The 25,563-nt window shown below is 38.5% G+C and overlaps 1 protein-coding gene across 6 annotated transcripts in view; it reads right to left on the minus strand.

Annotated features, from left to right (window-relative positions):
• The window catches only part of PLEKHG1 (pleckstrin homology and RhoGEF domain containing G1), a 245,182-nt gene that overhangs the window by 184,790 nt on the left and 34,829 nt on the right, over positions 1-25,563 (minus strand). For 4 of the 6 annotated variants that reach the window (XM_050786239.1, XM_050786242.1, XM_050786240.1 and 1 more), the window contains one exon: positions 8,851-8,909. The gene's annotated coding sequence lies outside the window, so the exon portion shown is untranslated. Of the gene's footprint in view, positions 1-8,850; positions 8,910-11,166; positions 21,643-25,563 lie in introns of those variants that run through there. The other 2 variants (XM_050786241.1, XM_050786243.1) reach the window with 2 other exon arrangements.

Below are 25,563 nucleotides of genomic sequence, written 5' to 3' on the forward strand. Positions count from 1 at the left end.
GAGAACACTTGAATTAAAACTGAAAAAAAAAAATACCTTGGAGCGTACAGAGCAAGCAACAACATGTCATTGTAAGTTTTAGACCAGACACCTGACATAATTAACTCTGTACTTTGAGTGGACCAGCCTGGTGGACTGAATGAACAGGAGGTTCATGAGTTCAGAGAAACAAGAGAGAGAGAGAATCCAGTCCCAACACGGGTGCACACAGCATGGCTGGGCTGCGTGCACATTTCATGGCTGTGAAGATGACACTAGACTTGGAGTTGTAGTTGGGTATTTAGACCTCAAACTGTTTCAAAAAATGCCAGTTGCATGAGTTATGCAGTGACTTAGATTTCTGCAAGCTTCAGGTTCCTAATCTGTAAAATCCAATTAATGATAACTGCACAAGGCTAAAAGAATTAAGAAATAATATACAGCATGTAGCTTACCATAAATGTTAGTTTTTTACTTTCTGAAGGCAGTGGAAATGAAAAAGCAGAGATGAGACAGATGGTAAGGTAAATTTAGTGAGATTTGCTGACAAATCTGATATTAAGGGCAGGGTGAGGAGCAGGGGGGAGGAAAGGAGACAGATGTCAAACATGGCTTAGAAGTGATGTGGCTGTACTAAAATCCCTTCATTTCCTCAAACAGGAGAGTTAGGAGGTAGAGGCAGCTTTAAGAACACGTGATCATAGAGGTGACTGGAAGTCTTCAACTGAAAACCCCAGAAAAGGCTTAGAAATGAGGGCAGGGGCTTAGGAATTAAAGGGAAACCAGAGAGAAATGATTTGGCAAGTGTTTGACTAAGGGTCTGGTTGTTATATTCAATTTATGAGGAGCTGGGAAATTGCTGAACTCCGCTTCTCTTTGAATGACTATGCTTTAGAAATCAAATAAGTGTATATGAAGTTACAACACTGTGAGAAGCTAGGCCCCACATTTTTTTTTTAAGACAAAGAATATTAAAAGAAAATACTCGCCTTAAGACGGGACTTAAGATCAATTGCAATTCCATGTCTTTCTATTTTAAAACACAATGATTGCTTTAATACCCTACTTAACTCTAAAATGTTTTTATCACAAATGTAATCTTCCTCTAGAACAGGCTTTCCTATGGCACAGAAAAAGCATGATGGTATAACGCAATAAAACACAGATTTCTGAAGTATGCCTACCCTGAACAATGCAACTGAAATGAGGATGTCTGGTATCTGGGATGAGACAGGAAGAAAGGAGACAAGGCGGAGGGGAGGTAAGGTTGGCTGTAGCTCAGTCAACATGAATGCAGGCTTTGATTACCTAAAGCCTAAAGGTGGGTAATTTTGTTTTACCAACTTCTTAAGCTTGGGGAATCTGGCCCAGTGCTTCTACAAGTTTTTCAAATATTATAACTAAATGTCTGTTCCAGACACTGGATTCCTTATCTACAGCTGCTAAAAGCAGATCTGGTACTACTGGGCACATCTGGTCCTTTTGACATTTTAGGTGACAGCCTTTCCGTGCCTATTAGAATGGTCCCTGAGCAAGCCCCTGATGGGTATCTCCAAGTTGATCATTAGCTGCAGATGTTAAGAACATGAGACATCCATGATTCCATACTGCATGGGCTATGATATTCTATCTGGTTTTTAAAGTACAATAATGATCTTGTACCTAGCTTTGTAACAAGTGAATAACTTGCTAACCATTATGTATCTAAAACATAGCCTTGAAACATATTAAGGGAAAATTGATACAACTAAAAGCAAAAACTGATAATCCACCAACAAAAGGAGAGCTTTAAAGCAGCTCTCTCAGAAAATGACAGATCAAGTAGAGAAAGATGTTGATGATTTGAATAACAATTAAACAATTTTGACTTAATAAATAATTGTACCCAACCAACAGAAAACATGCAGTATTTTCAAAGACACAGTCCTTTCACAAGCGAAGCCCATTTCTTCTGATCACCTTTCTAACTGCTTTGGTACCATAAATTTCAGATTAATTTCTAATTTATTGGCAGAAGCCTTGTATAGTTGCCTTCATATCCTTCACAATACTTAGCTCAGTGCTTTCTACAAAGCAGAAATTCTTGATCATCCCTCAGAGGTCACTTTTAATGAAGTTATCAATAACAACTTTGGCTAAGTAATTTTATGCCACTTCTCTTTGAACCATGTGTTGCCTAAGGAGTCCATCAGGATCTGTTAAGTCTTATTAGATTGGAGGTAGCTTGATAGCAAAAGGTCTAAACAAATTTTCACCTTAGAATTTGAGATGACTGAAAGTCATTCTTCACTGGTCCTGGAGCCAGTGCTGTAACTAAATGTTTTGGGATGCCCTATCACTTTTATGCAGGAAGCACAGAGTCAGCCCAACAAGACCGCAGAAGGCCACAGGCTCCCTAACTAGCAAACATGAGGGTTGGTGCCATCACAAGTTATCCAGCTAGAGTGCATGGTACTATTGTATAGAACTTTGTCCTCCAAATGGTCTTTCTCTGAGCTCCTCCAACAGGGGCAGAATGCAATTATTGCTTCAATCCATTCATATTTCTTCCTGTAACCCATTTCTGTGTTTGTGCTGGCCACTCCTCTTCACCATAGTTGACCTTACATCTGCATTTACCAAACTATCTTCCACAGAACAATATCGTAATAGGTTTAAAAACTAAAGTAGTTTAAAGGAGTTTTTTTTTTTTGGGGGGGGGGGACGGAGTCTCGCTCTGTCGCCCAGGCTGGAGTGCAGTGACCGGATCTTGGCTCACTGCAAGCTCCGCCTCCCGGGTTCACGCCATTCTCCTGCCTCAGCCTCCCGAGTAGCTGGGACTACAGGCACCCGGCACCTCGCCCGGCTAGTTTTTTTGTGTTTTTTAGTAGAGATGGGATTTCACCGTGTTAGCCAGGATGGTCTCGATTTCCTGACCCAGTGATCCGCCGTCTTGGCCTCCCAAAGTGCTGGGACCACAGGCTTGAGCCACCGCGCCTGGCCCTAAAGTAGTTTTTAGTAGTTTAAACTACTAAAGTAATTTAAAATTAAAGGAGTGTTGGCATGAAAGGAGGTGTTCCATGCTTAATGAAGTTTGGGAAACCCTGCCTATAACACCTCCTTGTTGAACACATGCCATTCAGGGCAGCATGTAAGAGTCTGCAGCATCATGAGCTGATTAACCTTACTGAAATCGCAAACTTATTTGACCACAATGTCCCCTTCCCATCCTCATTTTCAACAGAAAACTATTACCATAATTCTACAAAACTGAGGACATACTGTCCAAGAGGCTCCTAATTGCCAGTTCCAAGGACAGGAACAGGAGCTAGTTCCTTCCTCGCTCCGAAGGTCACCCCTTTGAGAGAAAACAAGTATTGTTTTTGAATCTCATACCCTTTTTGTCTCAAGAATAGTTAGGGAGCCCCTCAGATTCTTCACCAGCTATAACTAAAGGGTCTATAATGACAAAGTCTCCCCCACAAAATGTCTAGTCCCTATACCACCTTAAGGTATTCAAACTTCTAGGAGACTTTTTTTTAAATTGTTTTTTAAAATTTTTAAATTTTTTATTATATTTTAAGTTCTGGGACACATGTGCAGAACGTGAAGGTTTGTTACACAGGTATACATGTGCCATGTCGGTTTGCTATACCCATCAACCCATCATCTACATTAGATATTTCTCCTAATGCTATCCCTCTCCTAGCCCCCCACCCCCCAACAGGTCCTGGTGTGTGATGTTCCCCTCCCTGTGTCCATATGTTCTCATTGCTCAACTCCCACTTATGAGAACATGCGGTTGTTTGGTTTTCTGTTCTTCTGTTAGTTTGCTGAGAATGGTGGTTTCCAGCTTCATCCATGTCCCTGCAGAGGACATGAACTCATCCTTTTTTATGGCTGCATAGTATTCCATTGTGTATGTGTGTCACATTTTCTTTATCCAGTCTATCATTGATGGGCATTTGGGTTGGTTCCAAGTCTTTGCTATTGTGAGCAGTGCTGCAATAGACATATGTGTGCATGTGTCTTTTTTTTTTTGAGACAGAGTCTCACTCTGTCGCCCAGGCTGGAGTGCAGTGACTGATCTCAGCTCACTGCAAGCTCCGCCTTCCAGGTTCACACCATTCTTCTGCCTCAGCCTCCCGAGTAGCTGGGACTACAGGCGCCTGCCACCACGCCCAGCTAATTTTTTGTATTTTTGGTAGAGACGGGGTTTCACTGTGTTAGCCAGGATGATCTTGATCTCCTGACCTCGTGATCTGCCGGCCTTGGCCTCCCAAAGTGCTGGGATTACAGGCATGAGCCATCACACCTGGTCATGCGTGTGTCTTTATAGCAGAATGATTTATAATCTTTTGGGTATATACCCAGTAATGGGATTGCTGGGTCAAATGGTATTTCTGGCTCTAGATCCTTGAGGAATCGCCACACTGTCTTCCACAATGGTTGAACTAATTTACTCCCACCAACAGTGTAAAAGCATTCCTATTTCTCTAGGAGACTTTTTTAAAGCAAAAGAGATGTTCAATACTTAGGCAGACTTAATCTGCACACTTTCCGAATGTTGTAATTCTGTGCATATTTTTGTAACTACTATATTTGGTTTGTATAACAATTTTAATCTTTACATATTTTTAAAAATCATTTTTATAACACCACCAAGCCAGGTGATAATCAGGAGATTTTGCAATGGAAGAATCTGAAGGAAAGCACTTCAGTGACTTTCTAAAGATCAAACACTGCATTTCCATCCCTGTCCTCTGGCATTCTGCCAAGAATTCCCCTCGATGGTTATATTCTTAGCAATGTCTAGCTCAGTACAACAAGTTACTTATTCATAATGTGAATCATTTATGCTATAGCCACCAATCATTCTTCTATTAGCTGCCTTACAATAAATCCATCAGCCCCGAGGAAAACACTTACAGGGCCCTGGGACACAGTAGCAAGGTCACCTAGAAGACATGTGAAGGGCTGAGCAGTGTTGATTCCTTCTTGGGCATGCCTTCACCATATTATTTCTAAGTCTTAGAGGTAAAAAGCAGTAATATTTCAATCCCACAAGGCCTTCAATGTTGAGATTATACAATACCAAGTTACCACAAAGGTAGCTACTGACCTGGGATGGGCTCAGTGTGGTGCTCCTGCACCTGCTCATGAGAGGGCAGTGTCAGTGCCTCAGTCAGATGGGGACGGAAGAAACTGGAGGGTGATGCCTACCCTCCAGAGAAGAGGACTGCCTCACAGTAGGGCCACAAGGCACCATGGATTACAGAGCACAGCTGTGCTGAGCAATGGCAAAATCTAGGCTGGAAAACATATCATTTCTAATCTTTGGTGTCTTTAATAAAAGGCACGTCACTATCCTGTTATCCCACTCACCAGCACAAGAGGCTCAGGAAATGCTAGCAAGAACAGCAAAGATCAGGGCGCCCTCAGCACCCGGTGCCTGGACGTGAATTTGCATCTTTCTGTCACCCGGGCAGTCCTATGCTGTGTACCCTAAGTGGCAGCTCTGCCCTGATGCCCTTCCATCAAAGAACCAGGGTAGCTGAAACCTTGGACAAGAAGGCACAGAGAACAAAATGTGGGGACAATTTTGTTCAGAAAATTATCTTTGTATCTATCCATCTAGCAGTTTTTGTAGTACCGAATAAATTAGTCATATTACAAAGCAAACAATATCAATGAGTGTGGACAGGGAAATATTTATTTGATTTTAGGAAAACAGAATGAACAACTAGAGCAATCTAGCCTAACAACATGCCATTTCTTTCTTCCTTTGTTGATATAAGCATGCATCTCTCTTATGAGCAGATATATCTATGGACTCATTTACAGAGAAGATCATCATTTCTAAAACAGAAAATATTTACTCTTTTTCTTTCTTTCTTTTTTTTTTTTTTTTTTGAGATAGGGTCTCACTCTGTCACCCAGGCTGGAGTGCACTGATGCAGTCTTAGCCCACTGCAACCTCTGCCTCCTGAGTTCAAGCAATCTTCCCACCTCAGTCTCCTAAGCTAGGACTACAGGAGCTCATCACCGCGTCCAGCTGATCTTTGTATTTTTTGCAGACATGGGGTCTCACCATGTTGCCATATTGCCCAGGCTGGTCTCGAACTCCTAGGCTCAAGCGATCTGCCAGCTTTGGCCTTTCAAAGTGCTGGGATTAAAGGCGTGAGCCACTGTGCCCGGCCTGTTTACTCTTTTTTTTTTTTAAATGCATCCAAATGACTGAATCTCACACACACGTGGGGTGAGCCTGACCTATAACACAGGTGGGGCCCCATGTTGACTTTTGTGGGCCTTGGACAATTTGGCCTTTGTGAGCCTCTTCCTCCACGAAAAAAATATTAAATTAAATTTTACAACTGCATTGGTATAAAGACAAATATAATCCAAGCTAGGTTCCATATTATATGTTCCTTATTACTATGTTCATTTTTTTCTTCTGTTTTAAAAATAAAGTTAAAACAATTCCATGGGCCACTGAAAAGTATCACGGGCCCTGAGCACTGTGACTAATGAATAAGTCAGCTCTACGCCAGGACCTATTGATTTTCAGGCTACTCAGCATTCTAGTCATAAGTTAGAGAAAAGAACTTCTGGGACTTTCTTGCCAGTAATAAAGATCTGCAGTAAGAAAACCATTGTTTTACCAGTTAGCAAAGCACTGATGAACTCTGACACAAGCAAAGTAATCTCGACTCTATTAAAATACTATTTGTCTTTGTAATAACTTTGAGTACTTCGAGAACAGTTCAGTGTTTTAAATATTTATGTCTCCAATAAAGCAGTATTATTTTGCGAGTTAAAGGCAAGGCTCTAACCCATTGTTGCACTTAAGCTTTTAATTGTTTTACATTATTGCTTGGTTAAAAAAAAAAAAAAGAGACGTGGTATAAAATTGAAAGTATAAGCTTTTCTTTTTCTTTTTTTTTTTTTTTTGAGACAGAGTTTCACTCTCGTTGCCCAGGCTGGAGTGCAATGGTGCGATCTCGGCTCACTGCAACCTTTGCCTCCCAGGTTCAAGGGATTCTCCTGCCTCAGCCTCCCAAGTAGCGGGGATTACAGGCATGAACCACCACGCCTGGCTAATTTTATATTTTTAATAGCAAAGGGGTTTCACTATGTTGGCCAGGCTGGTCTCAAACTCCTCACCTCGTGATCCACCCCACTCTGCCTCCCAAAGTGCTGGGATTACAGGCATGAGCCACTGCACCCGGCTGAAAATATAAACTTTTTTATCAGTAAAAAGTGATACCACTGTGCTTACCAGACTAAATTTTTTCATCTATTCCTAACACTCTAGTAAGCATCTGATGTATGATTGAGTAGCAGTAGTTTACCATCGCAGGCCTTGACAAATAGTTGATAATGTGGTCAGAGCCTGATAAATTAAAGTACTTAGGAAAGAAACAGAGTAAAATAATTGCCTGGACCTAACAGAAAGGCATATCTCCTCTTCCTTCCTTTCCCTTTTAGTGTCACTGTGGTTTTTCAAGAACCACCACCACCAAATTAAAATGAGATTTTCAATCTTAAAGAAAAGTAAGTTTAAAAAAAAAAGCACAGAACTTTTCTAGCCAATGAAAAGGATTTAAAATATTACCTAAAGACGAATTCAATAACACCAGAAGGCCAGTGGGAAGAAATGCCTCTGAAATGGGTCATGAGCAATTACACTGATTCCATTGTGAGTCTTTGTGTATGTTAATCTGTAGTAGGCAGTTTCTTTAATTTTTTATCCTTTGGCAACAATATTTGTCATTATTCTATACAAAATAAAGACTTTTGTTTTGTTTTGTTTTTTTGAGAGAGAGTCTTGCTCTATCCCCTAGGCTGGAGTGCAGTGGTGCAATCTCTGCTCACTGCAACCTCTGCTGCCCTGCTTCAAGTGATTCTCCTGCCTCAGCCTCCTGAGTAGCTGGGATTACAGGCAGGTGCCACCACGCCCAGATAATTTTTATATTTTTAGTAGAGATGGGGTTTCACCATGTTGGCCAGGCTGGTCTCAAACTCCTGACCTCAGGTGATCCACCCACCTTGGCCTCCCAAAGTGCTGAGATTAGAGGTGTGAGCCACTGTGCCCAGTCTAAAGACTATTTGGGAATAGATTTTTCTGTTTTAAAAAAGACTACAGGGCTGGGCGTGGTGGCTCTCACCTGTAATCCCAGCACTTTAGGTGGCCGAGGTGGGTGGCTCACTTGAGGTCAGGAGTTCATGACCAGCCTGGCCAACATGGTGAAACCCCATCTCTACTAAAAACACAAAAATGCGCCACACATGGTGGTATGTGCCTGTTATCCCAGCTACTCCAGAAGCTGAGGCAGGAGAATCACTTCAAATTGAGAGGAGGTTGCAGTGAGGTGAGATTGCACCACTGCACTCCAGCCTGGGTGACAAAGCGAGACCCTGTCTCAAAAAGAGAAAAAAATGACTACAGTAGCTCCTCTAATAGGTCATTTCACTTTCTGTAGTTTCAGTTTCCTGCAGTCAACTGTGGTCTGAAAGTATTACAGTATTTTGAGAGACAGAGAAACCATATTCACATAACTTTTATGATAGTGAGTTGTTATAATTGTTCTATCTTATTATTCATTGTTGCTAATCTTTTACTGTGCCTAATATAGACATGAAATCTTATTATAGATATGCATGTATAGGAAAAACAGTTCATATAGAGTCAATACTATCCATGGTTTCAGGCATCCACGGGGTGCTTGGAACATATCTCCCACAGATAAGGGGGACTGCTATACTTCAAAATCGAAAAATGTGACTTACAGAGCACACTTATACAAAAATACCCAACAAACTGAAATTATGAATACGTTAGGCTTTTAACATGTTTCATACTGAAGTGGCAAAAAAATGAAAAGAGCTCACTTGTATAGTTGAAACCTTTTCAATGTCTTCACCCACAGACTCTTCTCATCAGTCTTCACCTGCAGTAAAAACAAAAAATAAATTGCTGTTTACTTAAATATTACTTTTTCAGAATTCTTTTAATGGAACATGGATGAGCTATCACGGCTAATTTTAAGTGGTTTAAAAGGAAGACTAGATGCCCAAAGGCCAGGATTTTCATAGGAAAAGGCCATATCATGCTACTGGACTGTAATAGGCCTATAGCAATAATGATAAACATTTAATTCAAAAATGAAAAGATTCAAGGATGTGGTATTAGAAAGTTACTGATGTCCTATCATCCTTGATTTTTCCCTTTCCCTTGAAATACTCTGATAATTCAAAAGGAGACGTGAACATACAACAGCTCTGTAAACAAAGGAGTTCAGTGACTTGCCAGAAGCCAGGAAGAATTTCCTTCAACAAAGGAGAGAGAAAACTCGAGGCCATGAAGCAGGGAATGGAAGGAGAGGCTCTGATTTCAGTCCTTGTCCACCGCAGCATCCCTAGCTCCAAAACACAAGTCCTCCAACAACTGCCTAAGGCCACAGCCACTCTTCCCTGAGTTCTCACTTTCCATCAGTGCAAGAGAGTTGAGGGGTCAAGCTCATTGGGGTGAGGCTTACATCTGGTGAAATTTGGGACTGCAATTTTTCTGGTCACTGTTTTGGTTTTTCTTTTTTTTTCTTTTCTTTTTTTTTGAGACCAAGTTTTGCTCTTGTCACCCATTCTGGAGTGCAATGGTGCAACCTTGGCACACTGCAACCTCCACCTCCCAGGTTCAAGCAATTCTCCTGCCTCAGCCTCCCAAGTAGCTGGAACTGCAGGTGTATGCCACCACACACAGCTAATTTTTTGTATTTTTAGTAGCGTCAGGGTTTCACCATATTGGCCAGGCAAGTCTTGAACTCCTGACCTTAGGTGATCTGCCCGCCTTGGCCTCCCAAAGTGCTGAGATTACAGGCATAAGCCACCGTGCCCAGCCTGGTCACTGTTTTTAAAAAGAAAGAACCACAGACATTTCAACATTTGCAGAGTTTTAAAATTTAAAAAAAAAAAGTGCTTAGAAATTTCTCAGCAGGGTATCTTCATGAAAAAAAGTTATTCAAATATATTCCAGTTGATTGAGGGATGAATCAAAAGAAAAACTTCAGAGTGAAATGGTAGCTACTCAATAGCACTGGTAGGGAATATTAAAGGCAGGCACAGAATGTGCTATTATTATAAAAACAGCCCAATTAGAGTGCTGGCTTCCAAAATTTTTGGAAAAAAATAAAAACTTAATAAAAAGCGTTACTATAATTAGCTCCACCTAGGGCTGAAACCCTAGCTCAAATCATCAAAAATGGGGAAATGGGTGGGGATAATGAAAATTAGCTAATTTTATTCTGCATACGAGGAGTAAAAACAATGCAGTTTCATTTGTAACACGAGTACTTTTTCATTGAAGGGAATAAAAAAATTAAATGTTTAAGCTCAGTTAAGTCTGAAATAAATATGATATAGGCAAGACAGAAATAAAAACAAAAGCAAGATTCTGTGATTTAAATATTTAAAAACCAGTAAATGGTTCATTGCAGAACGAAATACTTCATGGGCAGATTTCTGACAAATTTGGTCTTAAAAATCCAACACAAAACTAGAATTATTAGGGGACTATATCACAGAAATGGAAAGGATGAAAAAAATCATGAATACTATATAAAAATATCCTGTGAATAAATTCAAACATTTCATTGGAAACAGTTTTATAAGGTGATATTTAATTATCAACACTGAACCAAAAATATAAAGGCTAAACAACTAATACATATGGTTTACCTCAAGGATTAGATAATTCCCAAACGATATGAAAAGCTTTCAAGATAGAGGAAAAATGAGGCTCCCCAATTTGATAAAGCCAGCACAAGTCTGGTAAGGTACAAAGAGAGAAAAGAGGCATGTTTGACTTAGATAAGATGTAAGAGCCCTAAATTAAGTGCTCAGAAAACTCAATTTCTAGTATACAACACATCTACATAGATAAGATTTATTCTATAAATATTATATAAATAGATCCATTACGCCCTATCAATAGGTCACAGAAAATCAACACCTATTCTTATCTTTCAAAGATGCCAAAATGGCATGGGGTAAACTCAGCACCTACATATGGTCATCTCTCAGTGCATGGAGAAATAGGATAGTTTACCATGATTTTTAAGAAGACCTGAAATCAACAGATATTTTTATTAAAAGTCAGGAATAAAAGATGTTCACTGGTCAACAGTGAAAGAAAATGAACTGCCAAATTACCTCCATCAGCAGGTGACAAGGTCGAATACCTAGAAAGATACCACAAAAGAAACATCTTTTTAAAACCTATTAGAAATAGTAAAGGTTAAGATCATTTAAAACAAGCTATTTAAAAAGCACTGGTTTTTAATCCAGTGGCAGAAATGATGAGTCATAAACAAATGAAAATGAAGACAGTCTGAAAATAGATCATATTCAGAAAAATAATGCTTAAAGAATCTATATAGAAGACATTTAAAGTAATCTTTAGACAATGATTCCCTCCTGAGAAATGATGAAAAATGCAAATGTATTTTTTTTAAAAAAAGAAAACAGCATCGTCTAGTCAGGAAATTCAATATGAGGTAAACCAATGAATTTATAATTTTGGTTATTATAGGAATATGAGAACAGCAAGAGGGCTTTTACAATCAGCAATGTTTATTTATAGGCGAATACTTGAGAACCTCAGAGGTTGTTCTATAAATTCAAAATAGGATTTAAAAAAAATTAAGAATATTTGATTATCTGGCCTTAAGTGCAAAATCCACTAATATATTATACTCAGGACATTAAATCCAAATAGAATTTCACGTCAAAACAAAACTTCATTACACTTCTGAAGGTTGGGGAAGTGTTAAAAATAGCCATCAGTGTTATATTTGTGAAGAGAAAATACTGACTGCACTTCACTGAATCACGGTGAAACAGGTCACATTTTATTGCTTTTGGCCAAAGAACAATGCTAAACTCATAGTCCACACTATAAGCAAGGTGATGTTTAAAATAAGTTATATGGGCAAAACACAACTCATGTGAGTTTGAGTATAAAAATAAATAAAATGTCAGGGTTGATTTTGTAAAAAGGAGACGAATGTATCACCATGTCCTTTTAACTACAGTGTCTAAAATAAACTTACCTTTAATTTTAGACAACAGACTCAAAGCTATGTGTTCTGACAATAACTGTGGATCAATTCTAGTTATTCTAGAATGAATGTTAACAACAACTACCCACGAAAAAGACCAACCTTGCTTTTTATATGCAGGACAAAATAAAACGCCATTGTTATTCTATGTGACTAGGTAAAGTGGCTTTTAATGGTCTGAGTTAGGCGTGGCTTAAACAAGAATGATTTAAAGTCATGTCTGATAATAACACTTCTAAATATGATACTGACTATGCAAAGACCCAAAGCATAAACATTTTCCCAAAAATGTCAATTGTTTGATATATAGGAGCCCGATACATTTGTTCATAAGCACAAAATGTGTTATTTCTTGAGTAAAACACATGAACTTTGTAAAAGAAACAAAGTGAGGGGAGAAATCCATATAAGGGGCTACCAGAAATGACAGGACTTCAGATCAGTGTCAAACTGTAATAATGCCAAAAGGGTAAATCTATCAATGTTCCTCCCATGAGTTTCCAGAAAATATGATTTAAGTCAGTAACAAAGATGGTCAAGTACACGAAAACAAAGGGAATATTTTTGAGGGGATATAAAATCTGATCAGGTAGATCTCAAAATAATCTCTATTTGGAATAGATCCATGCTGCTGCTCCTACCTGCCATCCTGAAGAGCCATGTCACATCTGTCCCTTCCAATCTGGGAATGTCAGCTAGGTAACTTATGACTCTACATCCACTGCAACATAAAAACCTCTTTCTTGCTTCTACCTGCCCTTCTTTGAGCTGTTTCATTTCATTCATAGACATCAGCAAGTAACAATGGCTTGTGTAATACAAACTGGCTTCTATGAAGTGGGTGGAATAACATCATCTGTTGGTTTTGAAGCCTGACATCCATCTACCCTCCTTCTGGCATTCACACCAACATTTTCCTCTCCTTTGCCCTACTCCCAGCCCATGTGCTCGGAATGACATTAATTAGGCTAAGCCATTCATCATGTTTCATCCCCCTAATTACTGTGATTAGTTCATGGATTGGCACATGGCCCACACCAGACCAATCAGGGCCACCGAGATCTAATTTTTGGGTTTTATGAAGAAGGAAACAGAACTTTTCCCCACTATTAGATAAGAACAAGAGGGAGGAGAGCTGCTGCAGCCATCCTGCAAACACATAGGGTTCGAGGATAAGCCAACATGGAGAAACCCCATTCTGATAAATTTTGTGTGCTTTTGAACTGTAAAACAGGCTTGTACATACACTATTGTGACTTGCTTTCTCTCACTCAATATTGTGTGAGATCTCCCCATGTTATTTTGCCAATCATGTAGTTCAACTGTTTGTACGGGTGGATAGTATGTTATTGAATAATTTGTGGTATATTTATATGTTCTAGTGTTTGGACCTGTACACTGTATCCAGTTTGGGTTTTTTTCCTACTAAAAGCAATGCTGTACATTTCTTCTGTATTCATGTGCTGGAGATTCTACATTGTATTTATCTGAATTGAAAGTGTTAGGCTGTTCATCACACACATGGTGAACTTTACTGGTAATGCTAAAGTTTTTCAAGAATTATACTAATTTACACTCCAGCCAAAGTGTGTAAGAGTTCCACTGGCTCTACACTACATTATGGCCAACACTTGATGCTACAAAATTGTAATTATAGCTATAGCTATTCTCCTGGGTGTGGAATGGTATTGTTATGGTTTAAATTTGCATTTTCCTAACTACTAATGAGGTTGATGAGCATATTTTCATATGCATTCATGTTTCCTTCCCTGTGAAAAACCTGTTCATGCATTTTGCCCATTTTCTACTGAATTGTCTTTTTCTTATGAATTTGTTGGAGTTCTTCATGTATTCTTCAATATATAAATCCACAGGTCTGTTATGGATTATGATTTATCTTCACTCTCAACAGAGGATCTTAAATATAATGCAGTTACATATGTCTATGGTTTAATGATTTTTGTCTTGTTTAAGAAATTCTTTTCCTATCCCAAGGACATGAAAATATTCTTATATATTTCTTTTAAACACTTTGTAATTTCACATGTAAGTCCTTGATCCAGTAGAAATTGATGACTGTATATGTGTGAGGCAAGGATACATTTTCATTTTTTCCATAAGGATAACCAATTACCCCAGAGTCACTTACTAATTTATTCTTTCCTCTTATTTGCAATGCACATCTGTTACATATTAGGATTCTATAGAAATGTGGGCCTGTTTCAAGACTACTATTTTATTGGTCTAACTGCTTATCCCTATTGGCAAAATCACACTGCCTAAGTAACTATAATTTTGTAACAATATAAATAACATTGGTAAATCCTTCTACATGCTTCTTCAGAATTATTTTGGCTACTTAAGAATCTTATCTTTGTTCTATATAAATTTTAGAATTAACCTAAGTTCCACCAAAAGCATGTTGAATTTGATTGGAGTTGCATTAGATCTACATATGAGAAAATCAACATCTTTATATTATAATAATGATATTGTCTATGAACATGTTACCTCTCCACACTATTTAGATCCTTAAAAATAACTTCCAATGAAGTTAAAATTATTCCATTTTCTACATAAAGGTCTCATGGATCTTTCATGAGATGTATTTCTAGGGATCTTTTTGTTGTTCCTGGAGAAGTTATCTTTTAAAAAGTATCCTGATTTTTTCTAGAAAGGATATTACTAACTTAAAAGAATATATTTGGAAATACCAAGAAAAGTTGCAAAAATAAGAAGAATACAAAAAACACTGTCGGCCGGGCATGGTGGCTCATGCCTGTAATCCAAGTCAATTTTAATTTCTAATATGATATATGCAAATGGCCATTTCTTCTTTTGAAAGAAAAAAAAATACAGTGGGTGTCAATCACTTAGGGGGAAAAATCCTAGAATTTGGAAGTGGAAACCACACAGGAGAGGTACAAATCTTTTGGTAACTGCTATTTCTTAGTCTCCTAACCAGTACATATACAAGTTTTACTCATCATTTGATTCAATTATGTAGTGAATGCCTGGTATGAGCCAGGCACTATGCAGGCATGAGGAATTGTAAAGTGAATGAAGTATGGTATCTTCAAGAAACACAGCTCACATTTTAGAAAAGCTACATACATCAAGCAGTTTTTAATCCATTGAATTGTTTTCAGTGGTGCTTTGACAGATATATTAGGAAAGATTTGTCAAAAGAAAGGTTCTCCCCACTCAATCCAGATATTGTATATTACCTTTGCCTGTCTCATCAGGCACCACATGCTACATGTAAATACAATTTATGAAATGAGTTGAGCTTTTAAGATGAGTTCAGTTTCCAGTTTGTATCAATTCCTAGGTTCCACAGGACACACACCAATATGAGGCAGGATTGATTTGAGGTTCTTACTACATTATTAAGATGTGTTACACTGAAAACAGATGCTTCTAGAATCTGGGCTAGATTTCATGGTAAGTTGACTGTGAGCTTTTAAAAAGGAAACTAAAAGCAGACAAACAACAAGAACCCAACACCAAATTTTGACGGTCCAGACCTTAGATTTTTACTATTTCCTATTTTTTTTTAAACAGACTAAAAATTGGCATAGTTAGCTGGCAAAGGATAATTAATTCTAATACTTAGAGATGAGGCATTCCAGTAGGTGACCTCTTCCTCATATTCCCTGGTATGTCTCTCTGTTTTTCATACTTACAGCAAAGATGGCCTCTTAATAAAGAAAAGCTGGCCAAAGAACTGGGAATTCCGTCACTATTTTCCTTGAGTTTTTAAAGTTGGAGGGGATGCTGGGCAAAAATGTAAAAAGTAGGGAATGTTTCTTCAATGAATGAGCTTCACTTAAGTACTGCTACTATTACAGGTGCTGTTATAGACAGTAGGGTTACATAGAAAAATACTAAGCCACTGCCTAAGACATCAGGTTCTTGAAGGGATACATACCAGGACACAAACTGGATAGCAGCTATATCACAAGTGCTGTAATACAGTTATCAACGCTTTTACTTGAGCAGCCTGTGCTATCCTAAAATGCCTTGAATGCATCCAACATTTGAACACCAACAGCATACCAGTGCAGGTGCTAAAGATGTAGCCATGATTGGGACAGATTCAGTCCTTACTGTCACGGGATCTTTAGCCAGTGGGATGGCTGGCACAGCATTAAAGACAATGCCCAAAGGCAACTGTAGTTATACAGTAAATTTCTGAAAGCATAACAAAATACAACTTTGATATTAAAATTTGGGTCTTGGTAGCATACTGGTGGAGGAAAATTATGGGTAAGACAAGACTTTCCAGAGATACTCAAGTCCAGGCATAAATGGGGAAAAGGAAGGCGATTATGAAAGTTAGCAAGGTTTTGGCAGATTCTACACGTAATAAAATGGAGGAAGCCACAGAAACTGAGCAACATTTTCTAAGCAGAAAATATTTATAAGCACCACCTTTGATAGAATCCAAGAGCTTCTTTCAATCTAGGTCAGTAACTTCAAGCAATTCAGAATGTGTTAACAAGCAGTGAAAATGAATGTTAATTAAAATAATAAAATTCCCTCAAATGAACAGAATTCAGATGGCTGTGGTTTCCAAAGTTGTACTGTCTCACATGTCAAACAGATTTGATAAAGGGAAACAGGATATTAGATTTTTTGTGCCACTTATTTAATAAACTAATATTTTAGGAGATAACTTTAAAATCTGAATATGTATTCACCTATTTATTTAATGGTGAAGCACAATTTTTTTAACCAGGCTTCTGTAAAAATATACTTTATTCAGGCAACATATGGAAAAAAGTGTTACATCACTTGAAAATGTTCTATTTAGAAAGGTAATTTCCTTTTGCTTTTTTTTTTTTTTTTTTTTTTTTTTTTGCCTTTCCAATCAGTCAAGTAAAACAGGCTTTGACATATTGGTTTTTAAAAAAGAGAACTTCCAAATATATCACAGAGTTTTTACTTAACATCTATCTTGAGGCTATTTCAATGAACTTTCAGTTTCAGGGGAGGGAAAAAGGAAACATGAATACGAAGGGCTGGCTTCCAATAAAACGTTTTACAGCTACTACCAAACGGTGATTTATTCATCCACACGTTCCACGGCACTACAGCCACTAGTACTTCCTGGAAACCTTTGGTTTTGCTAACATGGACCATTTTTACTTCTAAAAAGACGGTAACTGTTAAAATTGAATAATGTAGCACATGAGGAAAATAAGAGAGAGACAACTGACATATGCAAAAACACCTTGCCATTTTCAATCTGGACTTGAGAAAACTTTTACTTTCACTAAACCTTCATTAGCATATCTAACATGTGCTTACACGGTTATTTTGTTGATCTTAAAATGGTTCAAAACTGAATATGATTACCATTTCAAAAATCTTTCATAGAATCTGAACCTCACAGATCATCTCTTCTGCATAATATTTTCACTTTCCTTCACGGAAGCCATTAGGGTTTTCTTCAATCTATCTTGCCAGTTTAGACTATATTAAACTTGTTTATTTTAGAATAATTTTATTTAGAATATAGATATATACGGTTTCTAGTTTCTAACTCCATGAACAGAGTAATATTTCTTCAGATTCTGTTTATGCGCATGTTCAGTCAAGGTATCTTGACTACATAAAAGGTAAAAGAGCCTCTAATAGTGGGGGCATTTGGCTGTGTGTACAGTTAAACCCAGATTAAAGGGCAGGACACTCATAGTGCACAGATGATAAGCTAGAGCATTCTCTAGCCACAAGTTTTTCACTATGAAACTGACATTTAGTGTCCACTAAAAAACTGACATATAGTACTCCTGCCATAAAATTAGTTAGATTTGCACTTTCTGATCTAAATATTCAGCAACTATAGGTATTTCTTTAACATCTGTCCCCAACATTAGACCACAGGAGACCCCATTTCTCTGTGTACCACAGCATGCCAGATGCCCAGCACATGGCAGATGCTCGCAAATAATTGTTAAATGAACAACCAAGTAGAATGTGCTCACTGGATTTAGTAGCATGAGGTCAATGAGAGCAGTTTGGGGAAATTGTAAGGGCTAAAGTGGAAACAGTTCAGGGCGATGAGTGAAACACCATGTATCTTACACAAGGCCTGAGGGGAGGGAAGTAGAAAGAGCTATTGTGGGGTAGGTATTCCAAGCAGGGTTTTACGTTGAAGAGTCCGGATGATATATAAATAGAGACAAGACAGACCTTTTAGAGAGGAAGGGGTTGAAAATACTGAAAAAGGAAGAGTAAGTCAAATCATCCCTGAAAAGACAGGAAGAACGAGGACCCAGAGCCCAGGACCCAGTGTTAATTAAGATGGGGACACACTTGCTGTTATGACAAAGGCAGGAACATGATGCTTCTTGGTAGATTTGGTGGCAGGCCACGGCCCTGTGTGTTCTCAAGTGATTTCTATTTGTTCAGAGAAGTAGAAGTCAAGATCATCTTCTGAAAAAGTTGGGCAAGGCTGCGCATTTGGGAAGAGTTGGGAAAATTATAATGAAGTCATTTAGGAGAGTCAGTCATGAGCTGACTAGAAAAAAACAGAAAGTCTGTCAATATCACATTCTGCACCATCAACAATCAGGTGATAGGTCCAACTGGCAGGATGCTGGCCTGGGCATGTGCTTAGCAGACAGCAGGTAGGGCCAGATGGGTAACCCTACAGGGAAAGCGGTGGCTTTGGAATCGAAAGATTTGGGCCCAAGGCCAAGATCTGCTATTAATGAGCTGTCTGACTTGGAGGAGTCATTTCACTTCCTTAGGCTTTTACCATTTACAAAATGACAGTTGCATAAAAACTTCCAAGGTCCCTTCCAGCCCTAAAAGGAATCTTTATAAAATAACCAGCAAATTAGTCTAATGGCAGCACCACTGATACCGGACAAAGGTTCAGAATTGGACAGGAACCATAATTCCTGCCTGGTCCATGGCTCCACTGCTTTCTGACATGCATTACACAAGACCTCCCCTCTGCTCTGCCTCCTAGTCTACTTGCACCCTGCCAGCTACACGATAAGCATGATCATATGGAGTTCTTTGCTTCAATCCTTCCAATGGTCCCCATCGCTATGTAGATGAGCCCAGACGCTTCAGGCTAGCCCAGGAAGCTCTTGGTCATCGGTTCCCACCCACCTGCCTGCCTCATTGTCACTGAAATACTAACTGCAAAACTGTTTTTCAAAAAAAAAAAAAAAAAAAAAAAGGATAGGGAGAGATTTGTTAAAGGACATAAAATTACAGCTAGACAGGATGAATAAATTCTAGTGTTCTATATCACCACAGATGACTGTAATTAACAATAATATGTAGTTCCAAATAGCTAGAAGGATATTGAATATTCCCAACACAAAAAATGATAAAATGTTGGAGATGATGAACATTATTATGTATTCCATGAGTATGTTGTCAATTTCTTAAAAATTAAAAAAGAAAACTAGAGAAATACATAGCATTGTAAAAAATTAAAGCATTAATAAGGGTTATTCAAATCCTTTAAACATACCCATCCTCTATTCTAGTGGCATATATATTGTCTTGCTATTTTAAGACAGTTCAATTTTAAAACACTGTACTCAGAGATTGGGGCCAAGCAGGTCCCAGCAGCAACAGTGAAAATTTTGTGGCTGGGTTAAAATATACTAAAGTGAATTCTTTTCACTTTCTAAGGTGAGTACAATATAAGTTAAAGCCTTCCCAAAAGAAATGGGCTTTCCAGAGGAAGTGAGGACAGAATATAAATAACATTCCCCATTCATTAAAAGAATGGTATTCAATGATGTTTACACATGTGGTTCTCACTCTTTAAACTTAAGTCTAAATATACTTTTAAAGCTGTAGGTAAAGTAGTAATTTACTGAAGCCAAACCACAAAGAAATTTCAGGAATGCATGCAGGTTATATAATTCCATTCCCTGCTATATAAAGAGAATTCTAATAGCTTCTATTTTGGTCATCTATTCACTAATTTTGACTTAGAACTGAATTTTGGAACATAAAATAATTTGAGAAATTAAGTTCCAGTCTAATCAAGTTTCTAGGTAAGAGGTAGAAATGTAAGCTCCCCACCACTGAACAGCAATTGTTACACAAGAGGTACCTGGCAAGGGGGCTGCTACCCGCCCCCAGAATTCTCCATCCTCTCCCTCTCATGGTTGGGAATTTTCTTGTCCTCTTGACACCCTTATTTACCTTCACTTCAGAAATTCTACACTAGCAGGAGTGACCCTGGCAAGAGAGGGAGGGGCAACGAGAAGAAAGGTTCAAGCAAGGGTCAATGAATGTTAGGAGAAAATCAGCTTCTGGCTGAGTGGTGCGGGGGAGGGGTGGCATTCCAGAACCTTCTGTGTACTTGAGGTGGAAGGAGGGCAATCGGACTAGCTTTTATAGAAGACTTGGGAGATGGAAGGAAACACATTAAAAAACGACGTGAGAGTGCAGGAGGTAGGAAAGACTAAATTGTTCCAAGGAGCCATAAGATACCTAACTTAGCCGGAGCTGCGGCCTTGGTGGAAACAGAAATACATTCTATCTAAAATTTAATAAATTCAGTATGTGCTTCTCATGCTGGAAAATAAAAATTCTAAGCAATCCAAGAAGATCATCATTGAAGAACAATACCTTCTTAAGGGCCAGGGCAATATCCATAGACATTCACACTTCTTTCATGGAAAGAATAACGAGAATGAGAAAGCGCTCAGATTTTAAACAAATAAGGGCCAAAACATAAATCTAATGGATTAAATAATGGCATTTATATGGCTAAGCCCTCATTCAGTAGGCTGGAAAATTTAAGCCAAGAAAATCTCCAGAACATACAACAAAAAACAAAGAGAAGGAAAATAATAAAGGAAGAATCGGTTCCAAGAGGTCTAAAATCCACCTACTCGATTTCTAGGTGAAGATACATTAATATTAGTGAGGAGAAAATATCCCAAGCTAGAGAAGACTTCAGATTATAAAGCTCAAAAATAAAAGGACTGATGACAAAAAGATAATGATGAAATTTCAGAACTAAGGATAAAGCAAAAAGTCCTATATGGTTCAAAGAGGTAAAAAGACACACACCCATGCACACACACAATCAACTATGTTGTAAGTCTAACATCAGACTTATTGGCTACACTAGATTGTAGGTATCAGAGGTGCAATGCCTTCAAAGTTCAGAAACAATAATTTTGAATCTAGACTGAAATAATCAAGTGTGAAAACAAAATCAGACATTTTCAAACATGCAATAACAGTGCTTACCGTCTACGCATATTATACATCAAAAGTTATTCAAAGGGAGTAGCCTACCAAATGAAAAAAGGAATCTAAGGAAGAGGACGACATGAAATACGAAAACAACAAAAACAAAAACAAAAAAACTCCGGAAAAGCTAAATATAACCCCAAAGCAGAGAAATGTCTATAAAGAAGTGAAGCTGGCCAGGCGCGGTGGCTGAAGCCTGTAATCTCAGCACTTTGGGAGACAGAGATGGGCGGATCACGAGGTCAGGAGATCGAGACCATCCTGGCTAACACAGTGATACCCCGTCTCTACTAAAAATAACAAAAAAATTAGCCGGGGGTGGTGGTGGGTGCCTGTAGTCCCAGCTACTTGGGAGGCTGAGGCAGGAGAATGGCATAAACCCGGGAGGCAGAGCTTGCAGTAAGCTGAGATCCGGCCACTACACTCCAGCCTGGGCAGCAGAGCCAGACTCCATCTCAAAAAAAAAAAAAAAAAAAAAGAAGAAAGAAGAAAGAAGAAAGAAGAAGAAGAGAAGCTACTGGGTAAATCTCCTTCAAGTGGCGACATTTCATGACCCATGATGGGAGTTCTTTCTCTATGGATCTAATTCTATTACTTGTCTCCACAGTGAATAATATTTGCATAATGGCTTTAGGTTTTCAGAAGCCACTCAGAGACAAAACAAAAAACATATTCATAGTTAGGCTATAGAAATAAGAAATAAGTGTATTAACTGTGACACTGTAATAGTCAGAGTCTAGCTAATTGGGAGGTCACGGGTAGGGTAGGTCCCTCTTGGGACCAAGGGGGTTCCCGCATATGGGACTTTCAGAGCTAAAACTGGGAAAGTCCTGTGTAAACCAGGACTAGTTTGTCATCTTAGTAATAGGGTAGAAGAAATGAATAAAGGATGCTAATATCATTTTTCAGACCAAGGTTCAATAGAAGCTTTAGAAAAGATATAAGTTGGTGACAAGACAAATATAGCAACTGTTAGCAGTGACTATACTTGAGGAATGAGGTTTTAATATTTGATTTCACCCTTTCCAAACTTTAGATTTTTAAAACAATACATCCATTTAGAGCACAATGGGTCATCTCTTATTCACGAGGCATCTAACTTCTAACAAAGAGAATATTTCAAAATTAGGACAACCTAGAACTCCAAACATGTGAAGCCAACTAAAAATGATTAAATAAGAGATTTTTATCTAAACTCTGATATGAAAGCAAGGGTATAAACAAACCAAGGACAGGAAGATCTGCTCTCCTGTCCAGGGGCCATGTCTGTACTATTGTGAAGGATGAATGATCACAGAAAAGGACAAGAAGAAGACCCTAGTGAACCAAAAAAAGAAAAAAAAGGTGGGGGGGAACCAACTGAGCCATGTTAATTATAGTAATAAGCCATTTAGATTCCACATTGCCACTACAGCTACTGCTGGAGAAACCAGAGTTCATCCACATCAAAATGGCTCAAAAGACACAGTGCTGTTTCTCTCTCCCTCTCTAAAGGTGTGGCTGCGTGTGAGTGTCATGTATTACACTAGCTTTTTAAATAAAAGTCATGAGTTACGTACAATGATCTGGCCATTTTATGGCAAAACTGTTACTTATAGAAAAAATTCAAAATAAGGGTCTTTTCATAAGCATTAATACTTTGAAGTTTGTGTAATGACCCTGAAGAGGTATCTATAAATACATTTTTTTTTCTTTAAAGAGAACTCAAGTCTTAGGTATGCTGACTCCACAATTATTTGCACAGGAAGCCATTAACTTATCTGCAAATAATAACTCACCATAAAGATAATAATTGTTTCATACCCTTCAACTCAAAAATGCCTCTGTTAACACCCAAAAGATATGATGTTTATTTTCAATTCAAAATAGAAAAAGCCCATAGTCGTGCTTTCTGTAAGCCGCTAGTTACCAAGCATATAATCAACACCCATTATGAGTGTCGTACAGTGCATGAAACCAGGGGCCTTAATATATTAAACTGCTTAAGGAGTCCCTGCCAGATCATTGCACATCTATCAAGTTTCCTTTTTTTAAAGATACACAGTGTTTTAAAACCATACCTGAAATCAGGATGTAGCTCATAATTAACATGAACATTTAACAGTTTATTTATGCTCCTTGAAAAGTTAAATCAATTATCTGAAAAACCCAGAGTCTAGCAACTAAGAAAACCAAAAAAATGCTACATACACAGCTCATTGGAAATGCATGTGATAATAACTAACATAACTGAACTCATGAAAATAATTTTTTATAAACGTGGCTCCAGGTAAGCTGAGATAGTGTCCTATAAGTGAAGACAGCTGAAATTAGAACCATTAAAAAGAACAAAATTAGCCCAAAGTAGATGCTTGTTTCCCCATTTTCAACTACAATTTACACTTAGTGTATCCACAAATTCCCAAACAAGAAACAACAGAACTACACTCCTAAAATGTCCACCCATGACTTCTCTATTTTTCATTTTAATTACAAGACTATTAAGATTCCCATTCAGTTATTTCAGGGCATTAAAAACATTTCAATGTCCTTTATCAAGAGCAAAATTTGCAACACACAGTCTCCACAACTCCAAAAACAAAATTTAAAAAGAAAAAAAGTCTGTGAAAGCTGCAATTTACTTGCTCTCCAGGAAGCTAATTGGAATGTGCCAGAGTAAAGGTAATGAAATGATGTAAAGCATTTGTGTGAAAGTCAAAGCATTCTGTGATAAGCCTGTTAAGGGTAGGAACCATATCTGCCCCTCATTTTCACTTCCTTTGGTTCCTGGTGATAGCTCTATTGAATATTCAAATTAAACAGATTTAAGAACTAATTATTTTTCCAGAAGAGTCCCTTAACTACTTTAACACCTGGATTGTTTTAAGTTTCTACATCCCCCAAAAATGCTCCCAACTCTTCTTGGAAGAATAACATCCTGTAAATTCCTACCCACTCCTACTCTGAGGTCAGCTACAAACCACAGCCTTGTAACTTTCAGGCAAAGATACTGGTGTCTGTATGAATCCACAATCATGAAAATGATGATGTATCTCCAAGCATTTGTTCTATTCTCTACAAAATCAAGCTTTATTGTTCATTTGTTTTATTACTTCATTACTTTAATGGGTTTTCTTTCAGAATTAGGCTTAGAGCCTGGAACTGAAAGTTAAATTTTTCCATATGTCTGAATTTCAACCATTGGCTCTAATGATGGGGAATCTATTTTCTCTTTCAGTTGAAGTATTTTAGATGTTGATTTTTATTCACTTAACTCTTTACAAAAAATGCTTTATCCCAAAGTTGAGTTTCTGACCTCTATGCACTTTTCAAGTTAGTCTTGAGTGTGTGTTTTTTTTTTTTGTGGAAGTCAGTGTGGCACTGGATAACATACTGAGGGCATACGATTTGCCTCCTGAGCTTCCCATCCTTTTTCTCCCCAACTATTGTTTTAAAATTTCACCAACTCCATCAAGCTCTCCTAGCCTACCCTAGGCCACACATTTTACTACACCATAAAACCATTCTCACATTGTTTTCTACCTCCCATGTGGCTGCTTGATCACAGTTTTTTTTTTTTCTTTTTTTTTTGGGGGGGGAGACAGAGTTTCACTCTTGATGGCCAGGCTGAAGTGCAATGGCTCAGTCTCAGCTCACTGCAACCTCCGCCTCCTGGGTTCAAGTGATTCTCCTGCCTCAGCCTCCAGAGTAGCTGGGATTGCAGGCACCCACCACCAAGCCCGGCTTTTTTTTTTTTTTTTTTTTTGTAGTAAAGACGGGGTTTCTCCATGTTGGTCAGGCTGGTCTCCAACTCCTGATCTCAGGTGATCCGCCCACCTTGGCCTCCCAAAGTGCTGGGATTACAGGCCTGAGCCACCGTGCCCAGCCTCAACATCACTCTTCTTCCCCTCCTCCCTCAGGTACAGAAGAGGGACAGTCAGAACTGCAGAAGGGCAACCTGGTCACCAGCACTCCCCATCTCGGCCATACACTGCTGCCTCCCACACATCCAAACTCACCCTCTGCACTGGCTCTCAGCTTCCACGTAGGATGACACAATTGATCATCCCTAACAAGCTTCCCCTTTAGAGTCTACGTTGCCTCTCTCCTCCCCTCGGCCATTAGTATCTTCTGCCTCAACCAAATTGGTTTAGGATCACTGTTTGTGACCCTCTCCTTCCTCATCTCTGACCCCAGTCAGGCTTCTAAGCCCTGCAACACCTCTGAGATGACTGACGCCCCCATCGTCAGAGGCCCCTGCATC

This window comes from Macaca thibetana, chromosome 4, assembly GCF_024542745.1.
Source record: "Macaca thibetana thibetana isolate TM-01 chromosome 4, ASM2454274v1, whole genome shotgun sequence".
In the NCBI taxonomy this organism is placed as follows: domain Eukaryota; kingdom Metazoa; phylum Chordata; class Mammalia; order Primates; family Cercopithecidae; genus Macaca; species Macaca thibetana.